The sequence below is a fragment of the Nicotiana sylvestris genome, chromosome 5, assembly GCF_000393655.2.
Source record: "Nicotiana sylvestris chromosome 5, ASM39365v2, whole genome shotgun sequence".
Classification (NCBI taxonomy): domain Eukaryota; kingdom Viridiplantae; phylum Streptophyta; class Magnoliopsida; order Solanales; family Solanaceae; genus Nicotiana; species Nicotiana sylvestris.
In genome coordinates, this window is record NC_091061.1 from 6,746,280 (window position 1) to 6,759,983 (window position 13,704).

The following is a 13,704-nucleotide window of genomic DNA, read 5'->3' on the forward strand; positions in this document are numbered from 1 at the left end:
CCCACGCTCATCATCCATCGTGTGTCTCACCTCAATATAGCACTACGATGTGCAATCCGGGGTTTCAAACCCTCAGAACATCATTTACAATCATTACTCACCTCGATCCGGTCCAAACTCTAGCCCGCGATGCCTTGCCCGCACGAATCGACCTCCGGATGCTCCAAATCTAGCCACAATCAGTACATAATCATTAAAATATGCTAAGAGAGCGAAGCCCACTCGAAAATATCCAATTTAACATCAAAATCCCGAAATTGCTCAAACCCAGCCCTCGGGCCCACGCTTCGAAATTCGACGAAACTCACAAAATCCGACAACCCATTCAACCACGAGTCCAACCATACCAAAATTACTAAATTCCGATAACAATTCTGCCTCAAAATCTTCAAATCTTATTTTCAAATCCCTAGGTCCAAATTCCCAATTTACACCTCAAAACATGTAATCTAGTCGGATTATTCGATGATAATTCAATATTATGGAGTAGAAATGATCACAAGTGACTTACCTCAAGATTTCCCATGATTTCTTGCTCAAAAATTGCCCCAAGCCGTGTTCTTTCACCAGAAAAACGTGAAAATGAGCAAAAAAAACCAGAACAACGTTAATAACCCGATTCGGGTCGCTAAAAGACCCATTCCCGTCGCTAAAAGTTCCACATCTGGTCGCTAAAGGTGCGCACCAGATCCTGCTGCACCAGCAATATTTATTTTCACTAAAAAGGCTCTTAACTCCACCATACGAACTCGGAATTCAATTATGAGTCACAAATAATGATACGAACATAGTCCTTCAATCGAAACTCAATTCGGAGCTCGTTTGCTCAGTGCGATATCCATTTCGCTCGTTAAACAATTAACTCATGTTTCGCGTCAAAACCCAACCGCGACTTGATGAAATTAGACCAAACTTTCCAAATCACTCCTATAATTCATTATTGAAATTTTGGAAGTCTCGAAATCAAATTTCGATCTCTAGAACTAAAAATGGACCTTTGGATCATTACATGCTTATGCTCAAAACGGCAAAAATCTTCCAAAAACTCTTCCAAAACTTATCCTAGCCTCATGGGACCCCGACCAAATATTCCAACATAATTCATAACATCATTCAATCTTGTTCCAATCATCAAAATACCTCAAACAACATCAAATTACCCAAAACTCATCGAATTCAAGCCTAAGTTTCCAAAAACTTCCGAAATACACTTTCGATCAAAAACCCGACCAATCGATGTTCGAATAATCTGAAATTTTGCACACACATCACAAATGAAATAAGAAGCTACAACAACTATCGGAATTCCATTCCGACCCTCGGATCAAAATCTCACCTATCAACCGGAATTCGCCAAAATACTAACTTTGCCAATTCGAGCCAAATCCTTCCACGAACTTCCAAAATGCATTCCGATCGCGCTCCTAAGTCATAAATCACCTAACGGAGCTAACTAAATCATAAAAATTTCGATCCGAGATCATATACAAACAAGTCAACTCTTGGTCAAACCTTTCAAATTCAAAGTTTTCATGTGAGACTGTTCTTTCAAATTCCTTCCGATTTTCCTGAAAACCAAAACTATCGATCTACATCAGTCATAATACATCATACGGGGCAAGCCATGCCCGAGAACTGGCGATCAAAGTACAAAAGCTCAAAACGACCGATCGGGTCGTTACAAAAATATATAATAGGGATGGTAGTCTGATCTCTTAATGCTCATTATGAATAGAAAGAAGAATATCTTCAAGTTGGCACAACTTGAATATATAGCTCATGAGAAAATTGAGAATGTTTATGCCAAATGCAAATTTGTTGCACAATGTTTTGTCTATGGTAAGCAGATAAATGACTTTTCTCTTACGGATTCATTAAATAGTATCTGCTTTGCTCACTACTGCAACATTGCAGGTGATAGCTTTAATTCCTCTAATGAGAGACTACGAAAGTGGGGCAAACCCACATAAGGAAAGAATTCAATCTAATCACTCCATTTCAAGCCTTAGAGAATCCGACTAAATTAGCGAATTCACCTCCCCAAAAAACTCTTTAGCTTTAGATATTGCAGTAGTTTGTGTAGAGCCAAAAGTCTTTAAGGAATGGGCATATCTGATGGAATCAAGGTATCTTTTAATCTTCAACAGTTAGCTGTTGTGAAGGAGTTGAAGGGATCAAACTATAACTAGAAGTCTACTGTCTATATTTCAGAGAAACGACAGTTGTGAAGTCCGAATTTCGATTGTCGAACGGTGCCGCCGGCAAGAATTGCTTTGGGCGAATCCTCTGCGGGGATATCGCAATGGGATACGTGCTGGAAGCCCGAGAAAATCACGTCAAGAAGAAGGTCAAAGAAGGTAAATTTGATATTAAACCCCTAACTGGCCATGTACATTAATCAGATATTGTCAATTTGTCATTTGTGAAGCATCAAATAATTGTAGAATACAACCCCACCCATTACTACTTTGTGGAAATGAGTGCCAATTTTGTACGAATGTATATATTGTAAAAATTGCTCATATTTTATGTAGTTGAAGTCGAGTCTCAAATGTGAGCTTCAAATGAAAAAAGACAATTGCTTAATCACCTCCATATTTCACAATTCATTTTCCACATCTGTTTAAGTTTCTAATAAACCATTTGGAAAGCTGGAGTTATAGGCCTAAGTTCTGTTTTGAGTAATTTTTTTGGCATCTCAATGGGTATGAGGCAGAAGGACTACTTGTTGATATATGGCACTATATGTCAGCAATTCTCCTTTTATTTGTTTCATTGTGTTTTATACTGCTTATCAAAGACATAATCTTCTCCTCCATTGTAGTTTGTCAAATGCTTCAGTTAAAGCAAATTGTGTTGAGGTCATCATTTAGATTTCATGTTACATTGCATTAACCATCATATTTTGCATGTCTTATCATTAACTTTGCACATAACAAAAGAATTGTGCTTATATTTATGCAGGTAGAAAATTATAACTTGCTTCTAGAGCATCCCATAAAATATACTGATAATTAATTGTTTGGTCAACTTTTTTATACTAATGATGGATTATTTTGGGTTCTACCTGGTTTGGTTTCACAAGGGTGCTTTTGATAGGGAGTGGCAATGGTGGATATTACAGTTTACCTTGAAGTTAATAATCCCTCCATTGATCAGCACAGAGATATGCGTTTGGACATACATCACATGTCCTATGAGGTGAGAACTGGCTTTCTCGATTATATGTACTGTCTAACATTTTGTGATGGTTGACGAGTATATGCTAATTCTCTGCTTTATTTTTATGGTAGTTACTACATGAACATGCAACAACTATGGGCAATGTGTATATGCACTTGAAGCGAATTTTGGGAAATCTACTTTAGCTTTTGTTTCTTATAGTTATCCAACCTTCTCTACTAATCATGTTTTAGCGCATAAATATTGGTGGTCTCTCGCATACAATCCTATGAAATTCATATATTTATTTTTTGATTTAATTCTTTAGAATGTGATCGCTAAATTTAGTCTGAAATAAAGACATATTTGTACTATATCATTTTTTCCTTTGAAACAATCCGCGCATCGCGCGGGTACGTATATTAGTTTATTTTAAAAGGTAAACTCTTGTTACTAGATCTCTTACCCCAACCATAAAAAGAAAGAGAACCCCCACCCTCACCCCCCCACCCAAAAAAAAAAAGAATACAATTCCACAAAAAATGAATACGATGGCTCATGATTCAGTAAAAATCGAATTATCAAATTATTATTTTGATATTTAATTTTTTTTAGGACTTTTATAAATTTTGTTCAAACAATGATGGTACCTGACCATATTTTTGAGCAACCTGATTAATAGTGAGCGCATTTTTGTTTCAAAGGCTAAATGGAGGATAAAATTGTCTCATATCAAATAGTTCGTAAGCAAATTGCCTATTTTCTAATTATTTAACTAAAAAGGTAATTTAAATTTTTTAATTTCATACAATTTCTTTTTAATTTGGTTCAAATAGGAATTTCAAATTAATTACTTATATATACACACCCCAGTAGCCTTAAGTTTGTTCACATTCACAATTTTACTTTTAAATCTCAGTCACCGCCTCTCCAAATCAAAGTCTCCCTTCCATCTCCAGCAACGGCTAATCTTCGTTCACGGCTAATCTTCGTTCACGTAAGAATCTCTCCCATTCTTCTTTTAGGGTTCATGCTTCCTTTTTTATGCAAATACTATCGAATTCTTTGCTGATAATGCACGGCTTGTTCGGGAGTTAGCCAGTGGCTGGTTGAAGCTTTATCCTAGGAAAAATGGTAAGATGCTAAAGTATTAGTTTACTACTACTTGCCAGATGCTAGGGTTCGGACTGTTAGGTTGTTTGTCGTTTTTGTATTACTATCTTAGCCTCTTAGTTTCAGGCTTTATGTCTTCTGTTCCATTTTTAGATCTAACCCACATTTTCCTCCGTGTGCTTTTACCGGGACGATCAACATAAACCATTTTTAATAGTTATTACTACCAAAATTAATAAACTCAAAATTATCTCTTGTTCTCTCTCCTCCTCTTCTTCTCATTCATTTTTATATCTGCTTTTGAATTTTCACTTATTCTATACCTTATCGCATACTTGGGCCAACATCTTTTTCTCTTTATTGTTTTCAACTGTCTTGAGAATGTATTGAGTACAATGTACTATATATTGCTCACTTGTTGTCACGGAATGTTTTACCGACGACGATCAGCATAAACCATCTTCAATAGTTATTATCAACAAAATCAATAAACTCAAAATTTATCTCTTGTTCTCTCTCTTCCTCCTCTTCTTCTCATTCATTTTTATATTTTTTGAATTTTCATTTATTCTATACCTTTTTGCATACTTGGGCCAACATCTTTTTGTCTTTATTGCTTTCAATTGTCTCGGGAATGTATTGAGTATTATGTACTCTATATTGCTCACTTATTGTCACGGAATGATTTAGGGTTAAATTTGCTTATTTTTAAAACAATTACTCATTAGGTTGAAACTTTTGGGTCTATAGCACTTGGAATGCTTGAAAGCAAGCCTGTAATTATTTATATTTGTAAGAGTTCTTTCAAGTTAATATAATATTAGCCATGTGTTTTTATGCACTACCTTAGTTCTTATCGTCAAAAATATTATTGAGATATATGAAGATTCGAGTAGTTTAATTCAAAGTTCTAAAATATTAGGAAAAATTATATTGTCGAAAACTTTAAAAATAAAAATAAAAATAAAAAGCTAAAAATTTTGAAAAGACAATTTATTACATTCATTAATGCCATGACCAAAAGAAAATTATGAAGATTTTTTAGCAATAGAAATAATAAATACTAGGAAATGATGAAGCTGTAACTTTCCGACACCAAAAATAGTTTTCTGGTGGGTATAGAAAAAGTCTTTGCTAGTGAACTAAAAACTAATGGTAACTTAGGATTGTAGACAATAAATTTGCGTTGAGAAAACAAAATTAAGATCGAAAAATATTGCAATAATCGTAGTATTTGATTTCAATTAATATGGGTGTACAATCTCTATAAATCCTCTAATTCTACTTCCTTCGAGCTTAAACTTGAATTTTATTTTAATCTAAGTATTTGAGGTCTGATCTTGATCTTGACATATTTTTAATCCAAGAGCTTGCAGCTTGTTCTTGAATCTTCATCTTGATCTTTTAATTTTTAGAACACTTGAATGCTTGTAGCTTTTAGAGAAATCTGCAGCGTTCGATCCACGGGCTCTCTCTTGCTTCTTGTTGTAACTTCTGATATCTTTCTGAGTTATGAAGACCACTATTTATAGTTATGGGAGGAAAGAGTTATGATAAGAACAAACTCTTTTCGACCAATCAAATTGAAGTGTGACAAGGCCACATTTGATTGGCAAGAACATGTCACTTGCACACGTGACGCGGTTTCATTGGCCCTTTAATTTGACTTCGCATGCCTTGTCATTTTGATACGTGGCACAATCCTATTGGCTCTTCTGTTTGACTTGGTGCGCCACGTCATTTGACACGTGGCACCAAATAGGGCCTTTAGGCAAATGACATCTTGGGCTTAATAAAGTGGGCTCATCACTTTAGTTCAATTAAAAGGGCTAGCCCAATGGATTAAAACTTATTTATTTAAGGAGGAAGTGCACGGTTAGCCACTAATAACACATGTATTTACTTTTAAGCCACTGTTTGATATGTCTTTAGTCTTTAGCCACTGCTTTAATAAACTTTACCTGCCCGGACTAAAACACCCTTCTGCTCATAAAGTTCAGGACCAAGTGTCCTTAACTTTTGAACTTGTAACTCTAAGTTCAGGACTACATGTCCTTATCTTTTGAACTTAGAACTCGAAGTTCAGGACCTCCTGTCCTTAATTTCTGTGCTTGTAACTCTAAGTTAAGGACTACTTGTCCTTAACTTTTGAACTTGTAAGTCTAGTTCAGGACTTATTATCCTTAACTTTTGAGATTGTTAGTCTAAGTTCAGGACCAAGTGTTCTTAACGTTTGAACTTGTAACTGTAAGTTCAGGACCAAGTGTCCTTAACTTTAAGCTTGTTAGTCTAAGTTCAGGACCTATTGTCCCTAACTTTTGGGCTTCTTAGCCTAAGTTCAGGACCTATTGTCCTTAACTTTTGAGCTTGTTAGTCTAAGTTCAGGACTTCAGGACCTATTGTCCTTAACTTTTGAACTTGTAACTGTAAGTTCAGGACCTAGTATCCTTAACTTTTGAACTTGGAACTCGAAGTTCAGGACCAAGTGTCCTTAACTTTTGAACTTGTAACTGTAACTTCAGGATCCATAACGTAGCAGAAAATCAAAAATACATGACAGAAATCACAAATTGAAGTACATCTACCACCATAATTGCATACGATCAAACATCACAACTAGTTTAATTAGTAACAAAACTAGCACGTTAATCTTTGAACAATCATAGTGCTTATTCAAGAGTTTCTCAAATTAAGTTTATATATATAACATATGGTAACATTCTTAGCATGGCCTAGTACAGAAATAACGGAGGCGGAGTCCACGACAGTCGTCACCGGAAAATCCTTCCGTTTCACAGACGGCGGCATAGTTCTTCTCCCTAACACATGAAAGAAATAGAAGAAAGGGTAACACAGTCTTTTCATAGTAATTTTAATAGACTAGTGACTACTATTGCTAAACATTAAAAATGCTGGATAAAAAGTAAATACCACTTTAAAAAATGGCTACCCCACACAATTTTTACTTTATTTAATTCATATATGTTGGACTTATATAACTAATCCAATTATATTAGCCCAATAAATTTATTTGAACTAATATATTTTGAATTTAAAATATAGTCCAAACTATTTTACGGATTTAATTTCAATAAGATTAATATGCGTACAAATGCCCCCTATTTTTGAGGTATAGATTTGTCGAATTACGCAGACAAGACTTGAAGTATACATCCTCCAATGCTCCTATAAGAGCTTACACGTTTGCAAGGTTAAATAAACCTCTCAACGCTGTCAGACTTCAAGGATAACATGCTCACGTGAAATAGCAAAGCAATTATCACCATAACTAATAGCAAATATTGCTAGAGTTACAGTGAATTGGATTTTTCCAATGCTTCCACGTAAGCCTAGCAAATGTAAGAATCTTTAAACATGTACATCCTATAGTTGTGGAGACATATTAGTACTAATAAAGTGCTTGTCTCAAATTCTAGTAGTATATACACGTGGATTAGTAGTAATGACTAAAGTGCCTGACTCTTTACATATCAACCATATGCAGGTAAGGAAACCGTCGCCGTCTTTAGCTTTTCTAATCGAATTAGGAATAGGACACCTAATCCTTCTTCGAAATTATCTGATCCCACATCGGTACTAATTCTTCAATACCCATCTTCGGAAGCTGTATAAATATGTGCATGCCATTCATTCAATCGGCATCAACAACATCTGCTAGCTGTGTTTAACTTACATTTGACAATTTAGAAGTATTGACACGAAGGTAATTTTTTTCTTTTTTTTGTTTTTTCTTTGTTTTACTTATGATTTTTTTTTAGAAGTAACTTTGTCAAACTATGAAGAAACTTCTTCGTTTTTAGTGTTTTCTTCTTTGTTTTACTTGTGGTCTTTTTTTTCTTTTTAGAAGTAACTTTATCAAACTACGAAGGCCTTTAAAAGTTCGTGATGAAGATATTTAAAATTTGTAGCGTCAAATCGTAAAAGTTCGTGATGAAGACCTTTAAACTTTGTGGCAAAGATCCATAAAAATTCGTGTAAAGATCCTTAAAAGCTTGTGGTCAAGATTTTTAAAAGTTCATAGTGAAGACCTTTAAAAGTTCGCGATAAAGACCTTTAAAAGCACGCAATGAAGACTCTTAAAAATTCGGGGTAGAAATTTTTAAAAGTCAGCAGTGGGGACTCTTTAAAGTTCGCCACGAGCACCTCCAAAAGTTCAAGACAAGCACCTTTAAAAGTTCGAAACATACGCCTTTTAAAAGTTCGGAACAAAAACCTTAAAATTCCGAATGCCTTTAAAAGTTCGAGACGAACACCTTTAAAAGTTCGCAACGAAAACCTTTAAAAATTCGAATGCCTTTAAAAGTTCGAGACGAACACCTTTAAAAGTTTGCAACGAAAACCTTTAAGAGAAGTCTGATACAGACATGCCCTTCTTTTTTTTTACGTCTGAGGGCAAAAAAAAATTTCCACTTATCCATGCTCTCTTTCAAGATTGCGATTGTTACTCTTCCCTTTTGACTTATGTACTAACAAATATATATTTTTATGCAGCTTGAACATGGTTTACTTCAAAGACTCAGCATCCTCTTCATCCACATCTAAGTATCTTGTAATTTCAGAGCACAAGGATAGCAAAACGGAGACCAGATTGCTAGTTGATACACCACTGATCGGCTTATATGCAGCTTCGTGGACATTCTTGTAAAATCCATTTCGTTTGGTAGATTGGACCTTTGATAAAACCAAACAGAAATTCAAGAAATAAACTCTTTGTTCCCATAATCACAAAGTTAAGAATGTGCAATTTCCCTCGCATGCTTAGGACGACGAATCCTCAAAGGAGAAGTACACTAGAGTGATTCCTTAACTTTTGATGGCGAATTTCATTATATTTCTGGCTATTGGGAGTGGATCGAAGATATCCTTAATAGGAACCATCGAACATTGAGGGCAACCAATATTTACGATGATGTCTATACCCCATTGTTTACTTATGATCATTCTACAAGTATCATGCAAGCCTTTTGTGAGGCTTGTTGTCCTCTTACAAACACGTTGCTTACCTCAGTTGGAGAGTAATCCACATCCCTTTAGGATTTGTGCACTATTGGGGGTCTGTCTTTAATGGGGTCTCCTTATGAGGAAGTTATTCCAAATATTCGAAAACTTATAGGTGCTTACGACAAGGATAAAATATTCCTTTCACAAGCCTGTCAGCAATTGTTTGATGCATATCACCAACTCCGAGAGGGAAACACTAAAAATCATGACGTCCCTGTGAGAAGATAGATAAAGTTTTGGAGCAAAAAGGTTATAAAGTATGAACAACCTCCAACGAAAAAAGAAAAGAAGTCAGCTTGTCCCAAATCAACACACAACCCTACTGAATCCATAGATAAATTGGTCAATTGGTCGGAAGTTAAAGATGCACTATTTGTTAAACTTGGCGTTAGAATTGACAAGAAAGACGAAGTATACTTGGCTACTTTTTTATCATGCTGGTTATGTGTCTTTGTGCTCCCTACAAAAGAAAGCGACTTCATTCGGCCTGAAACTTTCAAGATTGCAGTCCTTCAGCGTGTGGGCAAAGAATTAACCTTGTCGTTCCAGTCTTAGCTAGCATCTACAGGGGATTAAACACAATTTCAAATAGCTCACCACTCAATCCTTCTAGAGTTTACTTCCTAATTCATTATGTGTATGGTTGGTTGGCCTATTACTTTAAGACTTATTTTTCTCTAACAAATAGGCCGACTACTCCTATGATGGTCGTATATTCAGGTGAGGGAACAACGAAATACTTTGGGAATGAAGACATGAGAAAACGTATTCATGGAGGAGAAAGTGTTGTATGGATTTTCACAATGACAAGTAATTCTCAATTGTATTATTATTGTGATGATGGCAATGAGGAAGAGTCCGAGTCAAATTATTTTATGAGTATTCGCTCGAATTACCTTCATTTGAGAAATGGATCGACCTTCATCGTGGAGCCTTATAGCCATCATCACTTCAGTAGTCAATTTAATTTTTATCAAGACAACCCAAGTTGCTTGGATTAAGATTTTCGTGAGTGCTCTTTAGATAAAGGATTGGAACTTTTACAAATTTGTGTTTTGTCTAAAAGTAGGTCAAAGCCCACAATTCCCCCTATTACGCCCAAAATGAAGAAGTATGTCTCGTCCGATTATAAGTCTTGGTGGGAAAGAGTGCGTGGAAACTTCCTTGAAAACCACTTGCAATCTTTGGTGGCTACCGCTGGGCCAGTTACTGCTACGCCTTTAGAGATCACGCCTCAAAAGCATATCAGGGAGGACAGGCCTTCTACTTTAAAATCCAAAGTGGTTGTACCATGCGACGTCAAAGGACCTCCATATAAAGAAGTTCAAAAAAATAAGGGACCTGTTTAGGCTCATCAAGCCAATGAGGGTTCCTTTCTATTAGGCACCTTTGTTCCTACCTCCAAAAAATGTCCGTCCCAAAACGAGAGTGATAGTAGTCATGCTGATCAAAACTTCAAGCGGGTGAAGCCATATTCAAACAAACAGGCAGATGCTAATTCGGGTGTAGTCGAGATTACTAACAACATCGCCAGTGCTTCCAGGACTTTGGCGGCTATCAAAGAGGTAACGAATAAAACTTTCATATTATCTTATAATATCCAAGTAATTTGACTAACCGTATATCCTTTTCTATGCAGCCAAATGGTGTTCATATTTCAAAAAAATAGCGTCACACCAAAGCAAGCCACAAGGTAGTAGCGAATCCGTGGAGGAGCCAGAATCGAGGAAATCACTCCCAATACCTAAGTCAGACCTAGAGGCGACTTCCATTCCTCGTCTTGGAGAAAAATCGGGGCCTAATTTTCACCAACGATGTCTATCTTTGATGGAAGAAAGGTTATCTTGACTCTTCGCAAGGATTACATTCTGAATGCCTGGGCTAAAATTCATGCCAAACTCAAGGACCTTACCGCAAACAATGATTCTTCTCTTCAATTCGAGATCCAAGTGATTCTCGAGGAGATGGACGGAAAGGGTGTGGATATTTCCCCTCTAAAAGACCTATTAAAGTCTTTCTTTGAGCTTGAAACTTCATATGACCAGGCACGATCAACTCTTTCTGACAAGGTTGTGGATGTTGAAAAATTAGAGTCATTTTTAAACGCCAAGGAACATCTTGATCTTGTCCTGATTGAGAAAGGGGATAAGGTCTAGAAATTGTCTTCCACCGGTCAGTCTCTCAAAGAGGCCAAGGAGAAGGTGAAACAGTTAAGAGCTCTTCGAGGTGTTGCCAAGAAAGAGGTTAAAGAGATTGAATCTAGAGTCTCATCTGCTGAATAAGAGTATCGAAGATATTTTGATGTTTCATTGGCAACTGCTGATGACTTGGCTGACGTGGAGATGAAGAAATAACACCTAGAGGCAACCCTTAAAGACTTGGTCAATAATAATTTGTGTTTAGATTAGTCTATATAATATTTTATTCGCCTATTTTTTTGTGCATTTGATTAACTAGCGGCTATTCTTATAAATGAAAACTCTATCTATTTTACTTTATATCATGCGTTTTCATCAATGTCCCCTTTTTTCTTTGCGGTTCAATATCAATAGTTCTTTGCTTATCATGATGTATTGATGTTCCTATAATAAAACTTGGCTTTCTTTTAAACATCGTCGGCATTCATGTCTCGAAGTTCTCTGTATTTGGAGATACATCCTCCTTTTTCTTTGAGGATAATATTATTCATCACCTTTGCACCTTTTTGTGGTAGGATATATATATCTCTATGTGAGAACATCAAAAATATGAGCCATTTGACTTTTTAGAAACTAAACTTTAAAATTTAAGACATATCGGAAATTCGAAATCAAACACCTTCAGAATTGCCGCAGGTAATATTTTGAAACTAACTTTAGATTCCACCACGTTGAGAATTTTAGATTTGTGCAGTCTCACCAAAAAATTCATATCTTGGTGTAGGAATGTCAAAATTGTGAACCGTTTAATTTCATGAAAACTAGACTTAAAAATCTAAGACATATCTAATATTTGGAATCAAACATTTTGAGAATCGTCCCAGATATTATTTTGAATCTAACTTTAGATTCCAACACGTTGATAGTTTTAGATTTGTGCAGCTTCACCTAAAAAAATATATCTTGGTGTGGAAATGTCGAGATTATGAACCGCTTGATTTTCTGGAAACGGGACTTCAAGATCTAATACATATACAAAATTCGTAATCAAATATTTTGAGAATCGTCCCAGATGTTTTGAATCTAACTTTAGATTCCGACATGTTGATAGTTTCAGATTTGCGTGGCTTCACCAAAATATTTGTATCTTAGTGTAGGAAAATCGAAATCATAGATCGTTAAATTTGTTGAAAATAAAACTTCAAAACATAAAACGTATCGAAATTTCAAGATTTAATACCTTAAGGATAGTTTTAGATAATATTTTGAATTCAACGTAAAATTCCGACTCACTGCTGATTTTAAAATTGCGCGACTTCACCAAAACTTTTATATCTTGATGTAGGAATGTCGAAATCACGAACCGTTTGATTTTATGAAAATAAAACTCCAAAATCTAAAATATTTCCAAAATGTTGGATTTAATACCTTAAGGATAGTTTGAGATAGTATTTTGAAATCAACATAAGATTTTAATATACCGACAGTGCGCGACTTCGTCAAAACTTATATGTTTTGGTATGCAAGCCTCAAGATCACAAGACATTTTTCTTGCTATCAATTGAAATTCAAGAGCTCCATTCTCACAAATATCTTTATTTAAGTCTCACTAAATTTGAAACGTTGTGCCCCAGGAATCTTTCTTCTTATATTTGTGTTTTCTTTCTCTTCCCTTTTTTTAAGGCAGTGAGCAGATATGAAGACCAACAAACTTGACGGTTATCCGAACATAAAGACATAGTGAATCCCTAGGCTTTGATGCAAGTATTGTCATCATTTCAGTGAAGACACCATTTTACCATAGCAACTTGCCCTCTTTAAATCAAATGGGATCCAAAGCTTAACAGAAGAATGGTATCTCAGCTCGATTTTCAAGTGCTGATTGAATGGATTAAATTCCATCGTACTTCATTCAAATGATGATTGAGGAACTATGTATCTTTTGAACTCATGCGACTGAACTCAGAATGAAACTCTAAGCTGCCTACGTACCTCGGTGAAGAGGATCAAGCCATACCGTAGTTTAGAATGAGTGATTTTTTATTTTATTTAATTTAATTTTTTATTTTTTTAAATTTTTTATGTCCTAACTTTTGCCTTGGCGCCTCTTTTGAGGTTTTCAACCTAGCGGACTCTTTTTTCTTTTTTTTTTGGGTCATACGCAGTTTAGACTCATGCGGGCCAAGAGTGTAGGAACATGCAGTTTATGCTCATGCGTCAAGGAGCATTGTAACTTCAAGGATAATAATTCTTCAAAAACTTGGCATTG

General features: G+C 35.6%; 1 long non-coding RNA gene across 1 annotated transcript; it reads left to right on the top strand.

The window, feature by feature from the left end:
* Window positions 1-1,936: 1,936 nt before the first annotated feature.
* Window positions 1,937-3,428, top strand: LOC104241456 (uncharacterized). The gene is made up of 3 exons (XR_714727.2): window positions 1,937-2,357; window positions 3,086-3,201; window positions 3,294-3,428. It is a non-coding gene; the product is annotated as an uncharacterized lncRNA (long non-coding RNA).
* The last annotated feature ends 10,276 nt before the right edge of the window (window positions 3,429-13,704 follow it).